The 16,971-nt window shown below is 43.3% G+C and overlaps 1 protein-coding gene across 2 annotated transcripts in view; it reads left to right on the top strand.

The window, feature by feature from the left end:
* Positions 1 to 16,971, top strand: part of ANOS1 (anosmin 1) — a 241,328-nt gene that overhangs the window by 7,572 nt on the left and 216,785 nt on the right. Inside the window, exon 1 of one of the 2 annotated variants that reach the window (XM_034649826.1) lies at positions 150 to 207. The exons of the other annotated variant lie outside the window; for it this stretch is intronic. The gene's annotated coding sequence lies outside the window, so the exon portion shown is untranslated. Of the gene's footprint in view, positions 1 to 149; positions 208 to 16,971 lie in introns of those variants that run through there. 2 annotated transcript variants of the gene reach the window in all.

Below are 16,971 nucleotides of genomic sequence, written 5' to 3'. Positions count from 1 at the left end.
TTTTTTTTTTTAATTTTTTTAAAAGATTTTATTTATTTGACAGAGAGACAGCCAGCGAGAGGGAACACAAGCAGGGGGAGTGGGAGAGGAAGAAGCAGGCTCACAGTGGAGGAGCCCGATGTGGGGCTCGATCCCAGGACTCTGGGATCACGCCCTGAGCCAAAGGCAGACGCTTAACGACCGAGCCACCCAGGCAGCCCAAAACAGGTATGTTTTTATACAGGTTTTAGTATCCCTCCATTTCATAGATGATGCCATTAGGATTTCCTTCTGAAGCTTGTTTCCTTTTCCTCTGATCATTCTTTTAAAAGGATGAATTGAAATGTGGTTCTTTAATAATCAGTTATTGCTAGCAAATCTAAATTTTACACATTTCTTCTGATTAAGGAGATTTGCACTTCCTGAATTGCTGCCCTCTTTAGGGATTTTTCCGCCTTATAATGTGAAATTTAAACATTAGATTTTTGTTGTTGTTGTTGTTATAGTAACTCTTCTCTTCATGGAATAGTTGTCGTTTATCCTCAATGATACATTTCAAAGTGTAACAGAGTGACAAGTGTCGGTAATGATGTGAAAACATGAGAACCCTCAGACACAGCCCGTAAGAACGTAAGAGGGGGAAGCTGCTTTGGAAAACAGTTTGGCGGTTCCTCAAAAAGTTAGACACAGACTTACCATATGACTCAGCAATTCCCCTCTTCGATACATACCCAAGAGAACTGAAAACATTTGTTCACAAAGAAACTTGAATATGAATATTTGAAGCAACATATTCCTCCTAGTCAAAAAGTGGAAACAGCCCAAATGTCTATCAGCTGGTGAACAGAGGAACAGAATGTGGCCTATTTATATGAGGAAATATTATTCACCCACAAAAAGGAATGAAATCTTGTTTCGTGCTTCAGTGTCAATGAACTTTGAAAGCATTATGCTAGGTAAAAGAAGCCAGACACGAAGGTTGCATATGATATGACTACTTACATTAAATACCAGAATCGGCAAATCTATAGAGACAGAAGGTAGATTTGTGGTTGCCAGGTGCTGGGAGGAGGGGATGAAGAGTGCTGCTAGGTGGGATGGGGTTTCTCTGTGGAGTAATGATGGTATTCTGGAATTAGATAGTAATTCCACAGTCGCGTGAACATAGTAAAATCACTGAACTCTATGCTTTTCAAATGGGGGATTTTAGGGTGTGTCAATTATATCTCAAAAAATGAAAAAAAAAATCAAACCATGAATTTCCATTTGAAGATAAAGTAAAAACTGTTTTGAGTTTCTCTGTGAAGCACTTTAAAGAACTTTACAGCAGAGGACCTAATGAAATTTTTAAAGAGAAATGAGAACTGGAAACCAATGTCAACCCCACTTAATTCAACAGTCATGTGATTGTTTGAAGAATCGTTTGATTCAGCAATTAGTGTTTCCGTTGTCAGAGTCCCCAATCACAGCTAATAATACGTGGTAATGTACAGTTAGTGATCCTGATAAAGTAAATAGCTTTCTTCACGGGAGTCTTCAGTCTGCTTTGAAATATCGCAGATTTTCTCACAGATGCCCGAATAGCAGGAGGCAAAGACATATTGAGGGCATTTGGAAATTCTCACTTTCTCCTATCACTCCACCAATAAAAGTAAAAAACGTGAATGATGATGTATGTGAAAAGCTCATGTCTTTCTCCTTACACTCAGTTGAAATGCTGTTACATTTTTCAGTCTTGTTACCTTTGGTAGCTTGTGATCGGGCCAAAAAACAATTGCTCAGAAAGAGGAATTACTTTAAGCAATGCCGTAGTTAAAATTGCATTTCCACTTACTGCTTTTTCCTCAGTGTTTATGCTACTTGAAGAAATAGAATCATACTCTCGTATTTTTCCATGTTTGTGCTTTGTAACTGCTTTTTCCTCAGTGTTTATGCTACTTGAAGAAATAGAATCATACTCTCGTATTTTTCCATGTTTGTGCTTTGTAAAATTTTTTTTACTTTATTTATTTACGATGCATGCTTACGAGCTACTGTATCTTTTGTGCTGTGCTATTTGATCAAGTAAAATGGCAACAAACCACTTCACCAATAACAGGGGAGCAGTTGGAACACCTTGAATGTATAAACAGAGTACTGGTAGAATAAATTAAGTGTCCAAAAATGATGACAGGTTTTAAAAGATCCTTTTATTTGGGGTTTTTATTTTTGTTAACATGTTATAAAATTAGGCATGCTCATTATAGGAAAGTAAGAAGAAATATTTATTCATCTACTTAAGGAAAATTGCTAAATATCTACCATCTGTCAGACTCAGGGAATACGAGGTTGAATAAGGCATACAAAGGAACTCTTAATTACGGAGGCGTCTGCTAGTGTGCCAGAGGGGACCCTCCATCTGGTCAGTGGGTGCATCCTGGTTCCCTGAAGCAGATGATTAGGGACCTCCCCTTACTTTCTTTCTACTGCTCTAAGATCCCGCAGTTTCACTTGACCCCAAGAGTGAGGCCATGCGTGGGTCCAGGAGTAAGAATTGTAAAAACCTAGCCGTTGTATTCACGTTTATTCATTATAATCCCCCAAAATTGTAAATCTGTGGTCAAAAAACCAGAAAATGTGAATTATTTGGGAATTTGGGAATACTTCAAAAGAAATCCGAATCAGAGCATAAATCAACAACCTATTAGGGATGGGGTTTGATCGTAGTTCCGCCACCCACGAAACCTTTGCAGTAAAAGACAAGGTAAATGGTAAGAAATTCTAGAAGAGAAACATCAAAATGAGATCCATGTACATCCTGGAGAGCCACTGCACACAGCTTTGGATTGCTTCACATAAATAACAAGAACAGAACTTTCATTTCCTGCTCCGCGTTGCTTATGGAGTTTCTTGGGTCGTTCTGGAGAGAGCAGGGCACCATTTGTCCACCAGTTATAGCAGAGGAAGGCGTGGGTACCTAACTCATTGGAATGTTCATAGGATCAGCATTGACTGGCAATAGGCTGAGCATTTAAATCTGTTGTCTTGGCTGATCCTTCTAATAGCCTACAAATCAAATATTATTAGTATCTGTACCTTACAGATGTGAAAACAGATGGATAGAGAGCTAAGTATTTTGCCTGGAAATGAAGAGCGAGTGATTGGTAAAGATGGACATGGTTGAGGGGCGCCTGGGTGGCTCAGTCAGTGAAGCGTCTGCCTTCGGCTCAGGTCATGATCTCGGGGTCCTGGGATCAAGCCACGTGTCATCTGGCTCCCTGCTGCGTGGGGTGTCTGCTTCTCCGTCCCCCTGCTCTTGCGCTGTCACTCGCTGTCCCTCTCTCGCTCTCCCTCTCAAATAAAATCTTAAAAAAAAAAAAAAGATCGACATGGTTGATATTTAATCATCATGACTGGTCTATCTAATGTCTGTACTACACTTTCCTTCATCTCTGTATGGCAGACACGTACTCACTCATTTAAGACCTAGGTCAAAGATCTGTACTTCACCTTTTATAGAACGCGTCGTCTTTTGGTTCTCAAACACACTTCTTGTTCTCTCTCTCGTGGTTGCATCCCTCTCCCACCACATATGACGGCTGTTTACTTCCTGGTTACCCTCAAGGGAAATGTTCTGTTCATATTCATGATGTTATTCCTGGAACCTGGCCTACTCCCAGGCATACAGGAGGTGCTCAGTATACGTTTACAAACAAATGGCGATGAATTAAAGGAATACATGTTGAATACACATGAATTCTCCATTCCCTGTTTTGATGCAGATACTAAAATTAAGTTTACCTGGTTAAAACATTGCCTTGAAATGTATTCGAACTCACCATTTTCTACGAATCAACCAGAAACCCTTTGTTTTTAGATTTTCACTATATCATTGCAAAATGTGGAGTGGAACCAAAATCAGAGCAGACAGTTGATGTCCGTCTGAGGCGTGAAGCTCACCCCCGCTGCCTGTCTCACTCCTCACACACTTGCATCAATGTCCACAAGTGCACCGTTGATGAACTCTCCTTCCCTTGCCTCCAAGTGTGCCCAACTCAACAGGTCACTGGGTGATGATCTCCCACCGAGGCTCAAAAGAAAACATGTGCCAGAGAAAGCTGTCTCCTAGAGGGTGTGGAGACAGGCTAGTTAGACATAAAGAAATAAATTACCAGAGCAAATACTTCGACCTTTTAGAAAGAGATTTGTTATGTGGGTTGAGAGTGAAGAAAATCGATTCTTGTGGAACTGGTAAATGTCCCTTCTAGGTAGTTCACGTCGCCATTAAAGCATGTAGTTGCCATTTTTCTTTCCCTGTCAGCTACTTATTTCCTGCATGAACTCGTCAGGCTTTCTAAATCATATCTGTTGGTCACTTGCCAAATGCTTGGCTGTTGGGTACATATGGAATAAATTATCCAATGAAAAACATCTTGAAAACGTCCAGCTATTTTATCAAGTGCACCTGTGAATTGTAAAATGCCTATAAAGAAATGTCTAACTGGCTCATTGGACACAGGATACAAAGATCTCACATAGGACAATAGTAACTAAAGTTTGGAATGATAACTCAACTTAGGAAACTTCAGTAGTTAGGGGGAAAGTCCCCAGACCAACCCTTGAAATTCTACTAGATGGTAAGCACTATTTATACACACATGACATAACTCTTCATCTTAGGGTGGAAGGGGGAATTGCCCAGTGATGAAGGGAAGGCATACCCAGGAGAGAAAGGAGCACTCAGTCTTTGAAGGCACCTGTTTTCCCAGCCAGGAGGAAAGCTTGCCTTTCTGAGTTGCACCACCCTGTGCTAAGTATTTAACGTGGATCTCTCATCAGTACCCCTGCAGGGATTATCCGCGTGCTTCAAGAGGAAGGCCTTCTTTCCCTGGTGCACTCGGGAGCCTCCCTTGCAGCCTCCATGGGGAAAATCTCTCCATCTTTTCTCTGCTCTCAAGCTCGCATGTTGGAAACCTTTCTAAGGCCCTTGTTATAGCACGTGCTTCTTCCATTTTGTGTGTCTGTTTGCCTTCGCAGGGTCCAGCACACGGTTTCGTTTGATAAATACCAGTGAATGGGTGGGTGAATGAGCGGATAAACATAAGCTGTCCTTTAGTGCCTTCTCTCATTGAAGGACATCCTTGTTCTGTGTGTCCTCTGAAGAAATGCAAGTTCACTGAGAATATATAGCCAGATTTAGCAAAACGAAACACAGTCTTACCATATGATCCAGCAGTTGTGCTCTGTGATATTTACCTAAATGAACTGATAAGTTGTGTTCACACAAAAATCTGTATGCAAATGTTTCAGCAGCTTGATTCGTAACTGGCCAAGCCTGGAAGCAACCACACTGTCCATCAATGGGTGAATGGATAAACTGTAGTCCATCCGGACAGTGGTTGCCAGGGTCAGGTTCTAGGGAGGAGAGGGATGAATGAGCAGAGCATGCAGGATTTTTAGGGCAGCGAAGCCACTCTGTATGATGCTATAATGGTAGACACTTCATTATAATTTTGCCCAAACCCCTTGGGACACACACACGGTAACATATGTATCACTCTGGTGGGGGATGGTGATAGAAAGGCGGGGCATGTGTTGGGGGAGGGGGTATACCTGTATGGGGACTTTGTGTACTTTCCACTCAATTTTACTGCTACCCTAAAACAATTCTAAAAAATTAAGTCTACTGAAACAAAAGTGTGGGGAACCTAATTAAGTGTGAATTTCAGATACACAACGAACATCTTAGTGTAAATATGTCCCATGCAGAATAGTGTGGTGTGCGTGTGCATACAAAAGAAACGTAGCTATTGCTACCTTTTATTTATTTGTTTTAATTGAGAGAGAACTTGAGGCACCTGGCTGGCCCAGTCCAAAGAGCATGCAACTCTTGATCTCGGGGTTGTGAGTTCAAGCCTCATGTTGGGTGAAGAGATTACATGAAGACAAAAATCTAAACAAATTGAGAGAGAACTTACGCGCCATGAAATTCACCATGGTGAAGTATACAGTTTTCTGAGTTTTAGTGAACTCACAGAGGCATACGACCCTCACCTTCTGTCTGATGCCATGGTTATGTTGGCACCCCAAAAGGAAACCCCAGGAGCAGTCATTCCTCCTTCCTCCCTGCCAGCCCCTGGCAACCAGGGGTTCTCTCGTTCTGTTCTCCATCTCCGTGGATTTGGGACTGGTAGCTGTTGAAGGCCCCCGGGAACTTGGGGAGTCTCTGCTTCTCTGTCCCCTCAGGCAAACACAAGCAGGTCGTTCTTAAGGGCAAAGGGAAGCTCTGTATCCTGGAGTTTCTGCAGAACTCATATTCGGGATTGAAATAACTTTGAAGGCCCGGCCTTTAAATTTCACATTGATACTGTGGCACCGTCTATTCAAATAATCCATAAATTTTTCCCACATGCACTGCTGAGTCTGGGACTTTAAGGAAATCCTTGAGTCACAACACTGACAAATCACATTTTACTTCTAGTCTCATTGGTGTCTACAGTAAATCATAGTTTATATTCTTTTCTGAATATATGCAGTTACAGACTTTTCCGGAAAAAGGGGCACTTTTTTCCTCCCTCCCTTCCTTCCTTCTTCCCTTCCTTGCTTCCCTCCTCCCTTCCACCCTTCCTCTCTTCCTTCCTTCTCTCCTCCCTCCCTTCCTCTCTTCCTCCCTTCTTTCCCTCCTCCTTTCTTCCCTTCCTCGCTTCCCCCTTCCTCCTTTCTTCCCTTTCTCCTTCCTCTTTCCTCCTTTCCCTCCTCCCTTACCTCCTTCCTCCCTCCCTTCCTTTCCCCCCTTCCTCCCTTCCTTCCCCTTTCCCTTCCCTCTTCCCTTCCTTCCTTCCTTCCTACCCTCCTTCCCTCTTCCCTTCCTTCCTTTCCTTCCCTCCCTCCCTGTTACCCCCTTCCCTTCTTCTTACCCCCTTCCCTCCTTCTTTCCTTCCTTTGTTTCTCCATCCTTCCCTCTCTTCCTTCTCTCTTCATCTCTTTCTATTGGAACTTGTAATTCTGAAAAGAGGNCCTTCCTTTCCTTCCCTCCCTCCCTGTTACCCCCTTCCCTTCTTCCCTCTTTCCTTTCCTTCCCTCCCTCTTACCCCCTTCCCTCCTTCTTTCCTTCTTCTCCATCCTTCCCTCTCTTCCTTCTCTCTTCATCTCTTTCTATTGGAACTTGTAATTCTGAAAAGAGGCACCAGGAAATTAAAAGAGTTTATGCTAAAACTCCTTGACATAGCATGATTCGAGAAAATGTCCTTGAGCACAATCCTGACGAAGACATGGGTGGGTCCCCCTTGCTCTGTCACAAGAGCCCAGCAGCTCCGACACCTGTGTGCCTATTCTTTCTTTTGGCAGAGCATAAAAAGCTTGCCTGCAATCAATCACCGCACAGCCCAAGACATTGAGGATCAGATAAGTTTCATGATAGAAGCATATTTAGGCAGTGATGAAGAAATGGGCTTTTTATTCTAAATGTATCACATCTGGGTTATACTTTGCCAAAGTATAGTAATGTTATAATTAAGAATGAATTGGAGTTCTTACAGAATTCAGAACGAACAAGAACCATGATTAAAAACAGATGAGAGTGACAGTTCACTGAAAAAGCTAGCACTTTTATTTATTTTAAAACTATCATAAGAAAAAGGCTTGTGGCCACAGTAAAACACTCTGCAGTTAGAATCAAATACTTTTCCATAACGCTGTTCCTGCCCCCGGTCTGTTCAGAGGACTTTCCAAGTATCTTGAGTAGAGGAGAGGTTCCTATGCTGTAGCTGAGTAAGATACGCACTCTCTGGGGGCGCCTGGCTGGCTCACTCACGGGAGCGTGCGACTCTTGATCTCGGGGTTGTGGGTTTGAGCCCCACGTTGAGCTTAGAGATTACTTACAAAAAATTAAATCCTAAAAAAATGCGCTCTCTGATGAAATACAGTGTTTTAATGGCCTGCAAAAACCCTCAGGAACTCCCTATTTTCTTTAAGGAACATTTGTGAATGTTGAGGACAATTAGAGTAACCTCATAAACTTGTAGCAATGTGAGGATGTAATAACACCAACTGTTTTACCCGNTGTTTTAATGGCCTGCAAAAACCCTCAGGAACTCCCTATTTTCTTTAAGGAACATTTGTGAATTGTATATGTTTGAGGACAATTAGAGTAACCTCATAAACTTGTAGCAATGTGAGGATGTAATAACACCAACTGTTTTACCCGATAACTTCCTCATGGGTGCTGTGCAACAGTCCTGGGGCTGCACACGGGAGAACCCCGACCTGTAGACATGGCGGGGACGTGTCTAACCAGCGGGAGACGGCAAAGAGTACTGGTGGGCACATCGTTTCGAGGAAGTGCTAGACAATAGTGACAAATCACGCTGGCTTGAGCTGCAGGGCATCGGTACCCCGGTACGGGGCGCTGGAGTCCATTCACAGAGGCACATGCTGATGTGCAGAGTAAACCACTATATGGTCACATGCTCATGAAGCATGGTGGCGTCTGCCAGTATGGTTTGCCGCTCTTCCATGGATTGGCCAGTAAGGAGACAGGAGCCCAGATGGGTTGAGACAGGGACAGGCAGCCAAAGGAAGGTCATCATGGTGGCAGCTGTCCATGACTCCTGTCATATAGGACAACACAGAACCGAAAGGGTCAGGTGACAGATGCCATGAGCTGTGGGTGATTGTGTGTAGGGAGACGGAGGAGAGATGACCGTAAAGTGAAGCTGGGAAATGCCTGGCAGCAGCTCCCCACCAGGCTTATCTCCCCTGGCTCCAGAAGGAATCATAGGATGTTCCACCAAGCCGTGGGTCAGGGTGTAGTCACACTTCGGCTGTGTGGCCCATGGGGAGACTTGCATAGTTCAGGGACACCGGAGCGGAGGCTTTCCGTACAGATAACTGATGAGTGTCAGAGAAGGGTATCTATGCTTCCACAACCCATACTGCACAGTGTGGGTCCTCTTTCATCTACCAGACATATTTGCAGTAGTAATTCTACAAAGAGCTTCTGAAGCCAGCACTGGCCAAGGGGGTGTTAGGTTTTCATGGAGATCTTTGCTCATGAAAGCTGGGCCAGAACTCATGGAATCTTGGTTATCTCTCTTGGCAGTTCATTCAAGCCTGGCGATGATAACAGTCTGGACGATAGGATAGAATAGAATAGTTCCTTTGTTTTCTGCCCCCTGCCTCTCCTGCTCTGTCATCCTGTATCTCTTTCCGTATTCGTCCATCGAACACCAGCACCTCAGGGGAATGACCTTCCCCATCGAGACCTGAGTTCTGAGTATTTCTCTCTCCCTTGTGACCATCCATCCCTCGCTGTTGCCTGTTGTGAGATGCCCGAGACTGAGGAGAAGGCAATGATGAGACATGCCGTTTCTGGAGGTCTGGTTGGCCAGGTGCCCCGAGATCCCACCAGAGGCTCCCTCCTCTCGGATTCCCACGTGGCTGTGGAGCTTCAGCTGTTCTGGATTACCAACCAGGGGGGCTTTTCTTCATTCGTGGACTCACGGGTTGCCAGAATGCTTGTGCTGTCTTATATCGTAATGTGGAAAGTGCAGCGGGTATAATTTTTAGTATTTTCAGTTCATTCATTTCATCATTAAATGAGCATTTATCAGGTAACTGTTACATTCCAGGCATTGAGCTGGATGATGAGGACACAGAGATAAATTTAATGTGTCTCTTTATATAATTAAAATCTCATGATAAATCACTTTGCCATGTGTGACTATGAGTCTACTGCACGTCCGATTATAGCTCTTGTCTACAGGGGGTGATTTATAGTGCGTTTCTCATATGCTAATGAAGAAAACCCATAAAACCAGAGCGTATCAGCTAAGCCTATTGAGCTGCTAAGTTATTCGGTTTTATTATGTGGTTCGTCATGGGCACATCACTGTCCACTGCATTGCTTCACTTTCTCTGACCTGACTTCCAAGGCATCTGGCGAAAAAGCAGAGGAAATAGAATTGTGTATTTCCAGATCTATTAGGAAAACAGAGACTACTCTGGGTATTTCAACCAGTGGGAATTTAATTCAGGAAGGGGGTAGAAGGTGATGGAAGTACTACACAGCTAATATGGGATGGTCAAGCAAAGCAGAGAATGACCTCTACCAGCCACTGTCACTCCTAGTGGAAGGCACGAAGGAGGAGGCAGTGATCTCCGAGTGGAGGGTCTTGGAAGTTGGAGCCACAGCCGACATCCCAGATGCACTAAAACCCTATAAAAGGCACTATGCTGCGACCTGTGAGTCCCTCCCATTGGCCAAACCCAGCTGAAAGCCTGCACGTAGGAGAACCTGGGACCAGCTTGCAGGGATCAGCCCTGGGAGTTGTGAGGGAAGATGATGCCATAGACTGAATGTTTGTGTCCCCCCAGAATCCATACATTGAAACCTGACTCCCAACGTGAGGTATTTAGAGTTGGGGTCTATGGGAGGGCATCAGGTCATGAGTGTGGAGCCCTCAGGAATGGGATTAGTGCCTTATAAAAGAGACCCCAAAGAGTTCCCTCACCCCTTCTGTGTGAGGACCCAAAGAGAAGACAGCCATCAGTGAACCAGAAAGTGGTCCTCACCAGACACCATTCTGTCACAGCAGCCAAAACAGACCAGGATGGGCAGGTACAAGCAATGCAGCAAACGCACAAAGATTTCTGTCCTTAAGGGGCTTATGTTTTAGGGAGACATAATAATTGTATTTTACAGTATTATTATACTCTCCATAATGATAATTTTATGCTGCAATGTTTTAATCTTCTAAAGGGTGGTGAATCCCATGGGAGAAAAAAAGTACAGCAGAGGAAAGGGATCAAGAGTATCAGGGTGGGAGCAGGTCCCAGCTTCAGGCATGGGGGGCAAGGTGGGCTTCCTGCACGTAAGAGAACCTGGGACCAGCTTGCAGGGATCAGCCCTGGGAGTTGTGAGGGAAGATGATGCCATAAACTGAATGTTTGTGTCCTCCCAGAATCCATACATTGAAACCTGACTCCCAATGTGAGGTATTTAGAGTTGGGGTCTTTGGAGGGCATCAGGTCATGAGTGTGGAGCCCTCAGGAATGGGATTAGTGCCTTATAAAAGAGACCCCAAAGAGTTCCCTCACCCCTTCTGTGTGAGGACCCAAAGAGAAGACAGCCATCAGTGAACCAGAAAGTGGTCCTCACCAGACACCATTCCGTCACAGCAGCCAAAACAGACCAGGATGGGCAGGTACAAGCAATGCAGCAAATGCACAAAGATTTCTGTTCTTAAGGGGCTCATGTTTTAGGGAGACATAATAATTGTATTTTACAGTATTATTATACTCTCCATAATGATAATTTTATGCTGCAATGTTTTAATCTTCTAAAGGGTGGTGAATCCCATGGGAGAAAAAAAGTACAGCAGAGGAAAGGGATCAAGAGTATCAGGGTGGGAGCAGGTCCCAGCTTCAGGCATGGGGGGCAAGGTGGGCTTAGGTGAGAAGGTTTTCCCTGAGCTAAGACTAGACAGGAGATATACTGGTTATGTAAAATGTTCCTACCAGCGTGTTTTAGGTACAAGAAGCTGCAAGAACAAAGATCCTAAGGGTAAGCGGGCCGGGTTCGCAGATTCATTTTTTTTTTTTTAAAGTCTGAAAGGGGAAAGCGGTATCAGATAAGGTCAGAAAGGGGAGGGGCACCAGGTAACATGCCATGGAGAGAAGTATGGGCAGTTGTCAAGTAGAATCTTAACCTCAGTCTGGTCCAAAGGATGTCAGTCCCATCAGCATAACAGCAGGGTATATGAATTACACCGTCGTATTTCATGTATAAACATGAAGATTCGCCTAATATTCCGTTAATACTTATTGAATTCTTAATAAGTATTGAATGCTTACTGAATTGTTCTGTGTCAACAGTGGCAAATCTGATACACAAAAACCCTGCTTTCACGGAGCTTACTTTCTCATTGAAGAGATCCAAAACAACCAAGTAAATAAAACAAATGTACAAATAAATAACACCACCTCAGGCAGAGGTAAGTGTTAGGAAGAAAGTGAAGGAGGGTCTGGTGAGTGATGGGGGCTGAGAGTATGTATAGTACTAGAGATGCAGAAATCAGAAGACCTGATAAGAGCATTTTTCTCAGCTTATGCTCTCCAGTTTGTAACTTTCTTTTCGTTATGCCGATGATAGGGAAGTGAAAATCTACTCATATACCGTGTTTTATGTATTGAGAATTTTGAGGAAATTTGCTGTTTCTTGTTGCATGACATTCAAAGGGCAATACTCATGAAGACTAAGAGTGTCTCCTTTGCAATCTGCGGAATTATTTTCCCCGGGGCAAAGAGTGAGATGGTGACATTTAAGCAGAGAAATGGAGGACGAAGGGAAGAAAGATATAAAAATGTCTTTGGCGTGGGCAAGAGCATTTGCTAATCCACTGGGGGAGGAACAAGCTTGAATTCCACACGATGTACATTGGGGCTGGAATGCAGGGAACAAGGAGAAGGCAAGATCATAGAGGGAGGGGGCAGATCAGGAAGAGCTGTGGGCCACGGAAGAGACACTGGATTTAATCCACCGTGATGGGAGGCCACGGAAGAGTGGGGGTGGAGGGGAGGGCACCGTCATCATCGACTTTGCACTTTAAGGGCTCCCTCTGCTGACATTGGCCAACAGCGTGAAGGTCAAGTGTGAAGAAGGATCCTCTAGACGGCCACTGAAGTGGTAAACAGAAAACAGTGTCAGAGATCGATGCAAGACGATACGGTTGGAAAAACTAGGGCAATGGTACGCAGATAAGAGGCAGATCAAGTGGTTTGGGGACATTAAGAATGCTATTTGCCCTTTGAGTTTTGTTGATTGTTTCCTTCACTGTGCAGAAGCTTTTTATTTTGAAATATTCCCTGTAGTTTATTTTGCCTCAGGAGACATATCTAGAAAAGTGTCGCTATGGCTGATGTCAGAAATTACTCCCTGTGCTTTCTTCTAGGATTTTTATGGTTTCAAGTTTCCCATTTAGGTCTTTAATCCATTTTGAGTTTATTTTTGTGTATGTTATAAAAAAGTGACCCATTTTCATTCTTTTGCATGTAGCTGTCCAGTTTCCCCAACACCATTTATTGAAGAGACTATTTTCCCATTGTGTATTCCCTTCTCCTTTGTGGAAGATTAATTGATCATATAGTTGTGGGTTTATTTCTGGGCTTTCTGTTCTGTTCCCTTGGTCTGTGTGTCTGTTTTTGTGCCAGTACCAGACTGTTTTGATTACCTCAGCTTTGTAGTATAACTTGAAGTCTAGAATTGTGATACCTCCAGCTTTGTTTTTCTTTTTCAAAATTTCTTTGGCTATTTGGGGTCTTTTGTGGTTCCATACAAATTTTAGGATTGTTTGTTCTAGTTCTGTGAAAAATGCTTTTGGTATTTTGATAGGGATTGCAATTAAATTTGTAGATTGATTTGGGTAGTTTGGACATTTTAACAATATTTGTTCTCCCAATCCATGAGCATGCAATGTCTTTCCTTTTTTTTTTTTTTCATCATCTTGAATTCCTTTCATCAGTGTTTTATAGTTTTCAGACTGTAGGTCTTTTACCTCTTTGATTTAGTTTATTCCTATTTTATCATTTTTGTTGCAGTTGGAAATGGGATTGTTTTCTCAATTTCACTTTGTGCCACTTTGTTATTAGTGTATAGGAATGCCGCAGATTTCTGTACATTGATTTTGTGTCCTATAACTTTAATGAATTCATTTATCAGTTCTGGTAGTTTTTTGGTGGAATCTATTTAGAGTTCTCTTTTTTTTTTTTTAAAGATTTTTATTTATTTATTCGACAGAGATAGAGACAGCCAGCGAGAGAGGGAACACAAGCAAGGGGAGTGGGAGAGGAAGAAGCAGGCTCACAGTGAAGGAGCCCGATGTGGGGCTCGATCCCACCACGCCGGGATCATGCCCTGAGCTGAAGGCAGATGCCTAACCGCTGTGCCACCCAGGCGCCCCTCTTTAGAGTTTTCTATGTATATAGCATGTAAAGGGCAATGTATTGAATGGGAGAAGATATTTGCAAATGACATATCTGACAAAGGGTTAGTATCCAAAACATATAAAGAACTTATACAACTCAACACCAGAAACCCCCACAAATAATCCAACTAAAAATGGACAGAAGACGTGAATAGACATTTCTCCAAAGAAGACGTCCAGATGGCCAACAGACACATGAAAAGATGCTCGACCTCATTCGTTATCAGGGAAATGCAAATCAAACTATAATGAGATACCACCTCATACCTGTCAGAATGGCTAAAATCAACAACACAAGAAACAGTAAGTGTTCCTGAGCATGTAGAGAAAAGGGAACACTGTGCACTATTGGTGGGAATGCAAACTGGTGCAGCCACTGTGGAAAACAGTACAGGGGTTCCTCAAAAAGTTAAAAGTGGAACTACCCTATCATTCAGCTATTGCACTAGTAGGTATTTATCCAAAGAATAAAAACTGTAATTCAAAGGGATATATGTGGGGCACCTGGGTGGCTCAGTTAAGTGGCTGACTTTGGCCCAGGTCATGATCTCAGGATCCTGGGATCGAGCCCTGCATCAGGCTCCCTGCTCAGTGGGGAGTCTGCTTCTCCCTCTCCCTCTGCCCTTCCCCCCTCTCATGCATGCTCTCTCTCTCAAATAAATAAAATCTTNGGATCCTGGGATCGAGCCCTGCATCAGGCTCCATGCTCAGTGGTGAGTCTGCTTCTCCCTCTCCCTCTGCCCTTCCCCCCTCTCATGCATGCTCTCTCTCTCAAATAAATAAAAAAACAAACAAAAAACACAAAGGGATACATGCACCCCGATGTTTATTATAGCATTATTTACAATAGCCAAGATATGGAAGGAGCCCAAGTGTCCATCAATGGATGAATGGATAAAGAAGATGTGTTATAGATATACAATGGAATATTATTCAGCTATAAAAAAGAATGAAATCTTGCCATTTACAATGATGTGGTTGGAGCTAGAGAGTATGATGCTAAGCAAAATAAGTCAATGAGACAAAGATACTGTATGATAGAGAACAAACTGATGGTTCCTAGAGGGGAGGTGGGGGGTGGGGATGGGTGAAACAGGGGATGGGGATTAAAGAGTGCACTTGTGATGAGCACTGAGTAATGTGCGGAATTGTTGAATCACTATATTGTACACCTGGAAGTCATATAACACTGTATGTTAACTATACTGGAATTAAAATTAAAACCTTTAAAAAAATGTAAAACAAACATGCAGAACGAGAACAAAAAAAGAAGGAGGAGGAGAGAGAAAAGAATGTTTTTTTTTTTTAAGGTTTTATTTATTTATTCGACAGAGAGAGAGACAGCCAGCGAGAGAGGGAACACAAGCAGGGGGAGTGGGAGAGGAAGAAGCAGGCTCATAGCAGAGGAGCCTGATGTGGGGCTCGATCCCGTAACGCCAGGATCACGCCCTGAGCCGAAGGCAGACGCTTAACCGCTGTGCCACCCAGGCGCCCCCGAGAAGAATGTTCNTCCCGGAACGCCGGGATCACGCCCTGAGCCGAAGGCAGACGCTTAACCGCTGTGCCACCCAGGCGCCCCCGAGAAGAATGTTCTTTGCCCAACAGTTGGTCTGTGTTTCATACCAGGGGTTGGCAAAAGCCAGGTAGTAAATATGTGAAGCCCGGTGGATCATAAGGTTTCTGTTATAACTACTCAAGTGTGTCCTGTAGTGTGAAGACAGCCGTAGATAATATGCAGATGTATGGTACTGTCTGTGTTCCAATAAAACTTTATTTGCAGAAACAGGGAACAGGCAGGATATTTGGCCCTTGGGGTATAATTTGCTGACCCCTGTTTCAGACTCCTGGACAACCTGTACAGTCTCCTGACCTCTGCTCTGTAGATGAGATTGTGGCCATATACACTGGCCATCTGCCTATCTGGGCACCCATGTTTCTAGACATTTTAAGCTGGTCAGCAACCTCTCCTCTTGACTTCTGACCTGTAGTCACTTAATCTTCTGACTAATGTGTTCCTTTTGAGTAGTTCACTGGGCTCATATCGTGTTTTCTGTGTTTACTTCGTAACTTACAAATTGTCTACTTCTGTGTAAGATTTTCATGCTAGCCTTTAACTTCACAGCATGACAAAGAATGCCATGGGTGAAGTTATCCTGTCTCTCCATTTATTTCATCCTTCCACTGAATCCTTTTCTTCATTTTTGGTGTCTGGAAGGATGGTCTAATGCATGGACTTTGGAGTAGCTGGACCTGGGTTTGGATAACAGTTCCATACTTACCACTGTGTGCATTGGGCAAATTGATGAATTTCTCCGAACTTTCATTTCTTCATCTGTAAGAGTCAGAGAAGAATATTTCTTTTGTGGTCTAAGTAATATTAAATGATAATTCTGAAGTACCAGGCAACATAACAACTTAGGACTTCTTTCTTTACAAAAATGAAGTCAAATGAGAGGGTGCCGAACCCCATGGAAAAATGCTAAGATTTCTGAAATTTCCAATTAATACTTTACTGCTATATATTTTCATAAAGTTTCAGTGGCTTTTTAATTTAACTCTATTTGAACATCATGCAAATAAGGCAAATATTAGTATATATTTAGAAGAGATAATCAACGACTTAATCTTTCTTAGGGAATACACATACAGAGCAGGAAAACCACGTCTTCCAAATTTTTCTTCTAATGTCATACCGGGGGCGGCTGGGTGGTGCTATCAGTTAAGCATCTGACTCTTGCTTTCAGCTCAGGTTGTGATCTCAGGGTCGTGGGATCTGGCTCCTTGCTCAACATAAAGTCTTCTTAGGATCCTCTCTCCCTCTGCCCTTCCCCCCTGCTCGCTCTCTCTCTCTCAAATAAACAAATAAATCTTTTTAAAAATGTCATACCAATTTGGGGCACCTGGGTGGCTTAGTTTGTTGGATGTCCAACTCAATTTCAGTTTGAGTCATAATCTCAGGCTCATGAGCTCGAGCCCATTGCTGGGCATGGAGCCTGCTTGGGATTTTCTCTCTTCCTCTTCCTCTGCTCCT

This window comes from Ailuropoda melanoleuca, chromosome X, assembly GCF_002007445.2.
Source record: "Ailuropoda melanoleuca isolate Jingjing chromosome X, ASM200744v2, whole genome shotgun sequence".
NCBI lineage: Eukaryota > Metazoa > Chordata > Mammalia > Carnivora > Ursidae > Ailuropoda > Ailuropoda melanoleuca.
Note: the sequence above shows the minus strand (reverse complement) of the source record. Positions and strands in the feature narration are given on the sequence as shown.